Raw genomic sequence first — 12,004 nt, 5'->3', positions numbered from 1 at the left:
GGAGAGCTGTTTCCCACGAGGGGTTAGACCCTTGGAAGATGGTTCTTCTGATAACCTGCAAAACAGACACCGTGAGCTCGTCACTGAGAAGGGGGGAGGGGTTCCTCCTTGTGACCACCCTCCGGCGTGAGAATCAGACTAGATTGCTCTTTAAATATAAAAGTATATTAAGAGATTGCTAGAGCAGATATCAGGTATATATGATGATAATATGATAAGATGAGATGGTCATACCATTTGGGGTATTTATAGCCGAAGGTAGGTTTCCAAGGGGTTTAGCCGGCCCAACACGCTACCAACTGTAACCTATGCACGTGCCCTGCCTGTGAGTGGTGGATAGGTAGCGGCTGACACAGAGCAGGCGTGTCGTGCACTCTTCCTCTTCTGCCAACAACAGGCTAGGCACGTGGTATGGCAGGAGTTGGTGGGTAGGCGGCGGCTATTGGTCACAGTGCTGTGGCGTGCTGTCTGCCATGCTGCTGTCAGTGAGCTGTCGCATTCTTGGTCAGATCTTTTGTCTGTACCTCGTCAGGTATCACACAAAAGATCCTCCATCATACGGACTGGCTCATTTAGGCGGGAGTTTTCCCCCTCCCGCCTTTGCTCATTCCTTCAGGTGACACTGGGGAGAGTTAAGTGCCTAGTGCGTGTAGCCATGCTGCGCGGGTGGCCTTCACTCATGGCTTGTATCCGAGGCTGCGGGAACAGGCGGAGTCCTTCACCATGGGAGGCATTTCCTGCGGGACCAGCTTGCATACTGCGCGTAAGGACGTCACTTCTCTGAGCATGGTTGGTCCTGCGGATCCAGTTGGTCTCTGCGCAGACGTCCCTGTTTAAGGTGAGTCTTGCGGGTCCAACTGGGCTCTGCTGGGACCTACCTCTTCAAGTCCCCCCAGTCCAATGTTCTTCTCATGCGTGTTTAATAAAGTGAGGTGAACTTTTGGACTTAAAAGGGGTTTTTGAAAAGGGTTTTGTAAGGTTTTCCATGGGAAGTCCTTGTCACTTGCAGAAATGCCCGAGTTTCCTGCTTGGTCTTTGGGTATGATGCGGGTAGGTCTGTAACCTCCTCGCAAGTCAGGAGCATTGAGTCCCAGTTGTGTGGATTCTCCATGAGGTTTTGGTAGTTTTGAACATAGTGATCAATTATGTTAAAACCACCAATTCCATCCTGGAGCTTTAAACAACGTAGTTCTCGACGTTCCCGCTATGCGGGGATGTTATTTCCTTTTCCGCAAGCACTGCCCAGAAGATCCTTCTTGGTTTCAATTCCCAGCGGAGCGCTAGGTATGTGAAGGGTTTTGCCTTAACACTGTACCTGCGCTCGTCTTACGGTTACTTTACTTCCAAGGTATTCCTGGCGTCAATTCCCTGCGGGTGCTAGGTATGTGAAGGGTTTTGCCTTTACACTGTACCCGCACCTGTCTTATAGTTACTTGGTTGCCGAGGTACTTGGCTTCAATTCCCTGCGGGTGCTAGGTATGTGAAGGGTTTTGCCTTAACACTGTACCCGCATCCGTCTTATGGTTACTTGTTCGCCAAGGTTTTCTTGGCTTCAATTCCCTGCGGGTGCTAGGTATGTGAAGGGTTTTGCCTTTACACTGTACCCGCATCCGTCTTATGGTTACTTGTTCGCCAAGGTTTTCTTGGCTTCAATTCCCTGCGGGTGCTAGGTATGTGAAGGGTTTTGCCTTAACACTGTACCCGCATCCGTCTTATGGTTACTTGTTTGCCAAGGTAAGGGGGTATTTTCCCGCTTCTTTTTAAATTTTGAATTTTGAAATTCGAAAGGTTGGTGGAAAGATAGGAACAGTCCAAACCTCTGAAACGTCGCGCGACGGTTTCTTCTGACTGTCAGGACGTGCAGGAAGTTATGGTGACGTGACATTATATGGTCATTCCAGACGCTTTTTCAGGCGCGTGGGCGCGATTTTTCGGGCGCGTGGCCGCGAAATTACTGGCACACGTCCTGTCAACAGCTGTTGCCAGTCTGCTTTTTGCCACGTGTCATAGTTTCATTGCACCTTCGATTTCTCTCTCCTTCGCATTAAATTCACCGCATTAATTGCGATTAGTATATAAAGGGGGAGAGGGTTATTTGCAATTCACACTTTTCACTTTCATCTCTTCTTCTCAAGTAATTTCCGGTGAATTTTTCTGTTCAGTAAAGCATTACCCTGAAATCTCTTTTCATCTTTCTTCCACTATGCCTTCTCATGATGCTGATGACCAGAAGACTGCTGGCGAATGCCAGTGCTCTCTTCCTGTCGATCTGTACCAGTATATCGTCAGGAAGTTCATGCTCGAGTCTCTCGAGCCTGAGTTTCCTGAACCCCACCATACTGTGTACGATGCCCCTAGTGGCAAGATCGGGGTTTATGCTGCATTCTTTGTCTACGGAAACCTTAGGTTTCCGTTGACAAAGTTTGTGTACCGTGTTCTGGAGAGGCACGGTGTGCACCTGACAGAGGTGCACCCCATGGCCATTGCCAAGGTCCGGCACTTTGAGTGGGTGTGCCGGATACTGGGCCTTGAGCCCCTCGTTGACCGTCTGATGACCTTCTACACTTGGAGGTGCATCCAGGGGTGGTACACTCTTACAACCCGTATCAAGGGTTTAAAGATTTGTACCACCGAGCGGAGTCTTCGCTCGTAGAGAAGAGAGTTCTTCTTCATATCCTCTCGCGCCATCCCCATCGCCATGAAGTTCAAGAATGGCCAGGCGCTTCCGAACCTTCCCGCCCTCAACTACGAGGAGGCGGAATGGTTCTCGAAGATATCCCGGGTCCATTCCCCGGTTTTCCGTTTTCCGGAGTCGGCGATGGTGATGCTGGGGATGAGCCGGGTGTGGAAGGCGGCGAATGCGGATAAGGTTCCGATCGTCCTTGAATATGGTTCGAACTCTGTCCCTTATGGTACGTCTTGTTTCATTTTGCTGACTTCGATTTTTTCTAACTTTCTTGTTGATTTCAGAGGGGAACGATCTTCAGTCGCTCCTGAACCCGCGGGAGGAAGATGGTCCCGCGCGGATGGGTACTCGTGCTCTGGACGAGAACGAGTTGCCCATCTTAGAGCAGACCGCGGGTCGGTTCGTGGAGGTTTACCCGCCAGGCCAAGAGATCCTGAGCCACCGACGGCCAGGTAAGCCTATCTTCTACCCTGAACCTCTCAATGCTGTGCCTGCTGCTGGAGTTGACATTTCTTCTTCTGAGGAATCCGCAGAAGGTCCTCCACTGGTGCGGAAGAAAAAGGCTGCCGTCGGGAAAGGCAAGGAGAAGGTGGCCTCTACGGCCGACCCGGTAGTCCTATCTGACTCGGAGTCAGATAGTGCAGAGGTGGCGGGGGAGCCCGGTGGTGAGGAGACCACCGCTCCGGAGGCTGTAGCGACGACGACGGTTACCGGTGTCAAGAGGCCGGCTCCATCGGGTTCGCCCCCGCTCGTCCGTACGTTCAAGCTCAAGAAACCCCGTAAGTGCCCCCATAATTCTTGTCTAGATTTGTTGTTTCAAATAAATTTTTCTAACACTTTTGCTTGTGCAGGTGTGGATGTTGACGCATTCCAGGGTGGAGTTGGAGCAAGTATTCCTCCGCCAATGAGGGAAGGCTCGGTCAGCCTTCCCGAGGCGTCGACCCAGGCGTCTGCGCCTGCTTCCGTTGGTTCCAGCCTTCCTAAGGCTGTTCCAGCTGAGAAGGTGTCTCCGCCGGCCGTGAGTGCAATTTTTACAGCATCTTTCACGGAGCCGGCGGTTACTGTTGCTGAGGAGGCGACGCCAACAATGGCTACCACAGCGGCTGCCACTATACCTGCGCCACCGGCACCGACGGCCGGACCATCAGGTACGCGCCGGGCTTCCCGCCGATCTATGCCACCTTCCCGTCTGCCTGACCTGTTGGATGGATTTCCTTTAGGTTCAGGTGATGGGTTTGGCGGCTATCGGCCTGTTATTGACCCTACAGGTACGTAGGGTTCTTTTTCCTTTGTATATTTTTGTCATCTTTTCCTAACTGCCTTTGTTTCTTTTGCAGTGTCGGATTCCAATTAAGTGTATGTTCCAAGATGGAACATACGCCGAGGAACAACCCTTCGCACCCCTGTGGAGTGCGTGGATTGGGCTCGCCACGCTGCTCCTCATGGTGCGTTGGGGGAAGCCATGGCTAGCTACCAGGAGGGTAGGCTAACCAATGAGCTTCGGGTTCTCCAGGCCCGGACGCAGCCCCGCGTCGAGCTGCTTTGTCGTGAAAACGACAAGTTAAAAGCAGCTCGCGCCAAAGATGTATCTGAAGCGCGGGCTCTTCGGGAGGAGAACCGGCAGTTGGCCGCTGCCGCAGCCGAGAAGGAGAAGGCATTCAAGGCCCTCGAGGTTGAAGTCCAGGCGCGACTCGAGGCCCGCTCCAAGGCTGCCCAAGCTGTGAATGAACAGCTTCGGCTGGCCAAGGAGACTGCGCGAAACTCAACTGAGAGGGCTGCCAAGGCTGAAGCTGTTGCTGAGCCGCTTCGCGAAGAGAATGAGCAGCTTAAATGCAAATTAAAGGCTCTTCAGCATGCTCATGACGCCTTGGCAATGGAAGATGCCAAGAAGCTGCAGGAGATCCTTGACCAGAGGGGGGTGCTTGACCGCACTGAAAGGAAACTCAAAAGCGTCGAAGAGGCTGCCGCCAAGGAAGTTCAACTTGCCAACCTTGATAAGAGCGGAGCCGAACGTGCTTACAAAGAGAGTCAAGCTACCCTCCAATGGCTGCTTCGAGAAGCGTTGCCTCAGGTATCTTTAACTTTTTCTTTACGCTTTCTGCTCGTAATTAGAAAATGTTCTAACTTGTATTCTCTTGTAGGTTGTGCGTCGGGTCCTTTCGGAGACCTCTTATGACGATGCGATGAGCACAGCCCTCAACGCTTCTCATGAGGATGGGGAGAAGACTGGCTTCCTGCTTGGTCTAGGGTTTGCTGAGAGAGGCTTTCCGCCCTCCAACTTCCCTTTATTCAATGTTAATACTGAAGCTGCTTATGACCAAGCTGTGAACCAGTACGCTGCCTTCCCGCATCCAGTGGTGGAGAAGGTGAACGAAGCTGCTGCTGCTGATGATGGGCTAAACATCCTTAAGGCTTTCCTTGGGCAGCCGCGCTCTGACGGTGCTGGTCCAAGCGGAGGTGGCCCTGAAGCCTGATCCTGAAGATCCCTTCCCACTGCTAGGATAGACTTAGCTTTGTATAGATTTCTTTTAGGCGGGTAGTTACCCGGCCACTGTTGTAATATATCATTGAAATATACGATTGTTATTCCTTTCATTGGATTCTTTGCTTTATAAACTTATGACTTGCATACTTAGTTTAAAATAGCAATTTTCCAAGTGTTTAGAATAAGAACCTTCGAACGTGGTTGATAGTGGGTTAAAGTTTCGCTTCCTCCTTCGTGATTGTGCGGGTAGAACCGTCACTTGCACTTGGTAGGATGGCTAAACTTTAACTTTTATCTAACCTGCGTGTAGGTTTTTCTTACTTTTTGAGGATAAGTTAACCTTTGAACGTGGTTGATAATAGGTGTGAAGTTTTGCTTCCTCTTTCGTGATAGCGCGGGTAGAACCGCCACTTGCACTTGGTAGGATGGCAAAACTTTTACCCATACCTGACCTGCGTGTAGGTTTTTCTTACCTTTTTAAGAATTTTGTTTTGAACCGTTCGACGCGCGGCTGTCGATAGGTTAGTGTTCATCTTCCTTTCATGATTCGTGCGGATAGACCGGCACTTTCATTTAATGGAATAATTGAACTCCTTCAACTGACCTGCGTGAAGGTTTGCCACGTTATTGGGTTCGTGCGGGTAAGACCGCCTTCCCATGCAACGACTTCACGTAATGTGAATGCCGTCACCAGTGTTGGATAGTTTTAACCGTTCGACGCGCGGTTGTTGATAGGTTAGTGTTCATCTTCCTTTCATGATTCGTGCGGATAGACCGGCACTTTCATTTAATGGAATAATTGAACTCCTTCAACTGTCCTGCGTGAAGGTTTGCCTGTTGAGGATAAGTTAACCTTTGAACGTGGCTGATAATAGGTGTGAAGTTTTGCTTCCTCTTTCGTGATTGTGCGGGTAGACCCGTCACTTGCACTTAGTAGGATGGCATAACTTTACCCATATCTGACCTGCGTATAGGTTTACCTTTTCCTCTTAAGAACTTTGAACTGTCCCACGCGCGATTGTTGATAGGTTGGTGCAGTTCCCTCGAATGATTCATGCGGATAGGCCAGCACTTTCATATGGTAACTTTTTTCTCCTTCAACTGACCTGCGTGAAGGTTTATCCTGCTTTTTGGGTTCGTGCGGGTAGGACCGCCTTCCCATGCAATGACGTTTTTTGTAATTATGCGGTGAAAACCGGCATATTAGTGTGTACAAAAGTATAAATGTAAATCATCAGCTTCGACGTTTGAAAGAGAATCATTTCCATTAGAAGTGGCTCTTGGCCTTTTCTGTACAAATTGGAATTGATTACATGCAAACTGTGTAATTGAACTCCCTTCCATGTTGGGACAGGAGTGCCATCGAGCCGACACGCACCTGTTTCGGGATCTCGTTCTTTATGCAGCATGTAGTCTCCATATTGAAGCTGATTTTTTATTCATGTTTACCCCAGCCATGGTTCCACACGCACCTGCCTGCTTAGCTTCTATTTCGCCACGAGGTGTGCGAGCGTCCCATCTCTGACGAATGTTTCGACCATGTCTTTTACGTCTATGCATTCTTCAGTGTTGTGGCCTTTTGTTCTGTGATAGTCACAGTACTTGCTCCGATCAGCATCGTGACGATGTCGGATTACTGGAGGCTTTGGCCATGGGAGCTCTTCAGTAGCAAATATGTCAGTGACGCTTTTGGTAAGTGGCGTCCATCTGGAGTTCCGGTGCAGCTTTACATTATCCCTTTCACCCAATCGATGCTGTAAGCCGGATGAGGTGTCAAAGTTTACCCTTGACTGCCAAATGCCTTGCTTCCGTTTTTTGTTCAATCGGGCGGTGAGGATGTTGTCCTCTCTCGTCCTCTGGGTGTACAGGTTTGTGCTCTGCGGAAGGTCTCTACCCAGTTGCTTCTCCGTTTCCGCATAGCGTTTAGCTGCTGTCATGATGCCATCCCATGTGGATGGCATTCCATCTTTACCCGTTAGGGTGCGGATAAGCTCTGGGTCCTGCGCGCCCTGGATGAAGGCTGCGCGAACAAGATCCTCGCTGATATTGCCCAAACTTAACTTCTTTGAGTTGAAGCGAGTGATGAAGTTTGGTAGAGATTCATCTTCTTCCCGTATGCATTTGAGGATTGTCCATTGCTCCTCGGTATACTTTCGCTGCTGGCTGAAGTGTTGGCTAAACTTCTGCTGGAAGTCTGCCCAGTCGTAAATGTGGTTAACCGGTAAACGATCAAACCAAACCCTAGCAGCCCCCACCAGCGTCATTTGAAACATGTAACACCACGTGGGTTCCGTCCAGTTGCTGACGGTTGCCCCTGCTATGAACCTGTTCAAATGGTCGTCTGGGTCGGACATACCATCATAAGTGCCTATGTTGGGCATTTGTTTGGCACTTTTTGGGGCAATTGCTTCTGCAATGTCCCTTGCAAATTTGGACGTTCCCGCATTTGCAACGTTCGGTCTGTACGTTTTGGAGAAGTCTCGTGGACTTCCACCTGTGCTTTTTGGTTTGAAGGCTTGTCCAAAATGCCTTCTCGGTTGGGAATCCGTTTCCTTACGCTTCCCTTTTGCCCTATGGCGAGGGTTCGCGTCGGAGTCGGATTCCTCCGAGTCATTGTCCAAGTATTCTTCGAATTCGTCGGCCTGCTGGACGGAACGCAAGCGTTCGTCCAACTCAGCTTGGAATTCCTTTTGTCGTGCCTCCGCCCATGCCTTAACTTCCTCGAGAGTTTGGCGGGGGAGTCTTGTTCGTTTTTTAAACTGGGTATCGGTGAATCCCAGTGGGCGATTATTTACTGCACTTGCCCCAGCTTGGGTAACTGGGGTAGTGTTCGTAAAATTTACTTCACTTGCCCCGGCTTGGGTAACCGGGGTAGTGTTTGTAAAAACTGTGTTACCGGTATTCCCTCCAGTAGCTGGGGTTGTGGTTACCGGAGTCTCTTTAACCATCTTTCTAGAAGTTTGAAAAAACTGGAGAAAAATGAAGTTCTAGCTTTATGCACGGATGGCGCCAATGAAGAAACACCAGTCGAACCCCGACCGATTACTGGTAACCTGGGGGTTGGAGAGCTGTTTCCCACGAGGGGTTAGACCCTTGGAAGATGGTTCTTCTGATAACCTGCAAAACAGACACCGTGAGCTCGTCACTGAGAAGGGGGGGGGTTCCTCCTTGTGACCACCCTCCGGCGTGAGAATCAGACTAGATTGCTCTTTAAATATAAAAGTATATTAAGAGATTGCTAGAGCAGATATCAGGTATATATGATGATAATATGATAAGATGAGATGGTCATACCATTTGGGGTATTTATAGCCGAAGGTAGGTTTCCAAGGGGTTTAGCCGGCCCAACACGCTACCAACTGTAACCTATGCACGTGCCCTGCCTGTGAGTGGTGGATAGGTAGCGGCTGACACAGAGCAGGCGTGTCGTGCACTCTTCCTCTTCTGCCAACAACAGGCTAGGCACGTGGTATGGCAGGAGTTGGTGGGTAGGCGGCGGCTATTGGTCACAGTGCTGTGGCGTGCTGTCTGCCATGCTGCTGTCAGTGAGCTGTCGCATTCTTGGTCAGATCTTTTGTCTGTACCTCGTCAGGTATCACACAAAAGATCCTCCATCATACGGACTGGCTCATTTAGGCGGGAGTTTTCCCCCTCCCGCCTTTGCTCATTCCTTCAGGTGACACTGGGGAGAGTTAAGTGCCTAGTGCGTGTAGCCATGCTGCGCGGGTGGCCTTCACTCATGGCTTGTATCCGAGGCTGCGGGAACAGGCGGAGTCCTTCACCATGGGAGGCATTTCCTGCGGGACCAGCTTGCATACTGCGCGTAAGGACGTCACTTCTCTGAGCATGGTTGGTCCTGCGGATCCAGTTGGTCTCTGCGCAGACGTCCCTGTTTAAGGTGAGTCTTGCGGGTCCAACTGGGCTCTGCTGGGACCTACCTCTTCACCTGCCATAGCCCCAGAATTATTTTATGCCTTTTCAGGAGAGCCCCATTGCAATTACTTCTTATTTTCGCCCATTCCAACTCCCGATTATATCATGTATTCCACTCATCACGAACATATCAACTCACATAGGCATTTAACTACGTAATAATAATTAGAGGTGTACAAAACCGGTTTTTTACAAATGAACCGGTTTTAAAACTGAACCTGTTTGGTTTTTGTATATTCCAAACCGGTTTAATCATAGAAGTAGCCAAACTGTTCCGGACCGGTTCGGGTTGGTTTTAAACCGGTTTAAGACAAAAAAAACCGGTTTAATTGAAAAATACCCAAACCGCTATACGAACCGGCGGTTTGGTTCGGCTTAGGAACCGGTTTGGTAGAAACGAACCGGTTCACTTCAGTTTCCGGTTGACCGATTCCGAACCGGTTTTTTTACACCTCTAAAAATAATTATCCATATTATATATATACTAATTCTCAAGTGACAGTTTACTCACATAAGGTTACTATTAATCAGAGTAACCAGTTATTCGTACAGAATGCAACACCCATCTCACGTGCTTGTGGTTACAGACAGATTCGTCTCTGTTTACACCGCACTTTCCTCACCATGGTCGTCCGATGAAGAAGACACGGCGTCGTTAGTGATGCCGCCCATGAAGATAAAAGCCCATCAGTGATTATTTCAAGATGGTTACATAAACAGTAAGTTTTTAGTTTTCACTTTTCGATTTCAGAGTTGTAAGTTGTTTAGAAAGATGATGTTGTACTTACTAATTATTCTTGCAGCTTGCATTGTTCATTGTTTGTTTCAAGTAGCTTTCTTATCAGGGCGTATTTGTGTTTGTGTTACGGTAAAGGTCAGTTGTCTGTTATTTACGCTAACTTCATAGCATATTCCTTTGTTTTTAGTTAATTATCTTTTGTGGCAAATGCACAGTTTAAAAGCAGGTTAATGTTCTTCATGGTCTAAGACGTTTAAAAGCAACTTGGTGTCTTACAAACAGAGCTACTGGTAAGCCTAAAGAAACAAGTTGTTGCCATTATTTGGTTTCATTATTTTTCCTGTTTAAAAACCTCAAGCTGTTGGAATGGGGCCGGAGGCTCTCAAGGTTGCTGTTGCAGAGTTGTACAATAAGCCTAATGAGATGCTAGGGTGAGCCTCAATTGTTTCTTTATTCATAATGTTATAGATGTTTAGAGTTTAGATCACGTTAAATGTTATTTTCTTATTACTCTTATTAGTGAATTAATAAATTAACATAAAGTTATATTTGCTCAAAGGTTTGATATCTTGAACGTTTGCATTAACGAGCCAAAAAAAAAGAAGTTGGATTCCACTATTTTAAGTCAGGCAGGTTTCTTATTTCATTTCAGGTAATTATTTAGCTAAAGATCCAATAAATCATAAAAGCAAATCATTTAACTAATAAACCAAACAAAAACTTAATTATTGGCATATCTTTTTTTTAAATATGCAGCCAGCTATATATAGTAGCACATAGTCATCTTTTGTAACTAGACTTTGTTACATAGAAAAATTTGTATGTAATTCTGCTTTCATTCCTAACGGGTCATTAAGCATCTCAATTTGGTATATTCCTGGTTACCAGAAACAGATTCGGTTTCTCGGTTTTCAGATTAGTAACCAATAGGGTAGTTTAGGTAGTTTAAAAATGGGTCTGCTACGAATTTGATATCAGGTCTGATTTTATACGAACGGTATTTTAGCGTTTCTGCAGTATTTGGTCTGAAACAATTAAGGATCATGGGTGTATCACAGGTTTGTTTTCATAACCGGCTGTTTGATTTGTGTAGAAGTTGAAGAAGCCAGGTTAAAGCCACTCTTTGGAAGCTTCTCAAAAGATAAGAGAATGACATGATTCATGTGTTTGACTTCATTCAGATTTTGGAATGCATTTGACGTGTAATGAAACCTATGTGAACTTTTAATATATGTTTTCCTCACGGCAAACTTAGCGAACTTTCAAATGGCAATCAAACTGCGTTTCCGCCGCAACACGCGGAGGTAAAATGGCCCGTGTTCATCGACCGAATAAACTATGTCTTAAAACATTATATATTTTTGCACATAAGCTATACGAGTGCTAATATTCTGTGCGTTTACTAATTTATTTTTTGGATTTAGTGTTAGTACCGGTACAAACTTAACTGATACCAATCGAATTCGTGTAGCTTTGATCGTAAGTTGTATGTGTAACGATATTCTTTTGGTTGTTTACAAAATTATTTTTGATAACTGATTCGTACTGAATTCATGTCTCAAATTCAAACACATGAGTTTGTTTTGCCATGTCTAAGTTACATATAATAAGTAAGTAACCTTGTTTGTTACTTTAGGGGGTGTTTGGTAGAGGAAATTGAGGGGTGAGAAATGGAATTGGAAAGAATTCTCTTGTTTGTTTATGAAAGAAAGAGGTGAGAAATGGAAATAAACCATTTCCATTTCTCTGATTTTGTTTCTCTAAAAAAAGCGGAGAATTGATTTCCTCCTTTTCATTTCTCCCATTTTCCTCCTTTTCATTTCTCCCATTTTCCTTGCACCGCAACCCAATTGCCTCCTGTTAATCGTTATCTCGACAGTCACTCACCAATCGGTTGCAACATTCACCTATTCCTTCAATAACCTTTTCGCTAAATCAATCAGATAAAACAACGGCCGACTATAACCTTTCTTCGATCTACGGTACATGTCGAAATCATGGCGGAAGTAATGTCAATGGAAGCTATAAGAGCTGAAGCTGCTCGTTTGAACATCGATTTATCTGCAGTCGATTGGAACTTCATCCGCCTCCCGCCCGGTGAAGACTGCGGCATCATTAGGTAGTTATAAATTAACCAACCGTTGATACATACAATGATTTA

Source organism: Bidens hawaiensis, unplaced genomic scaffold, assembly GCF_021521415.1.
Source record: "Bidens hawaiensis isolate Kalapana, Puna unplaced genomic scaffold, B.hawaiensis_p1.1 tig00011081_1, whole genome shotgun sequence".
NCBI classification, from domain to species: domain Eukaryota; kingdom Viridiplantae; phylum Streptophyta; class Magnoliopsida; order Asterales; family Asteraceae; genus Bidens; species Bidens hawaiensis.
The sequence above is the reverse complement of the archived record's forward strand: the minus strand, read 5'-3'. Positions refer to the sequence as shown.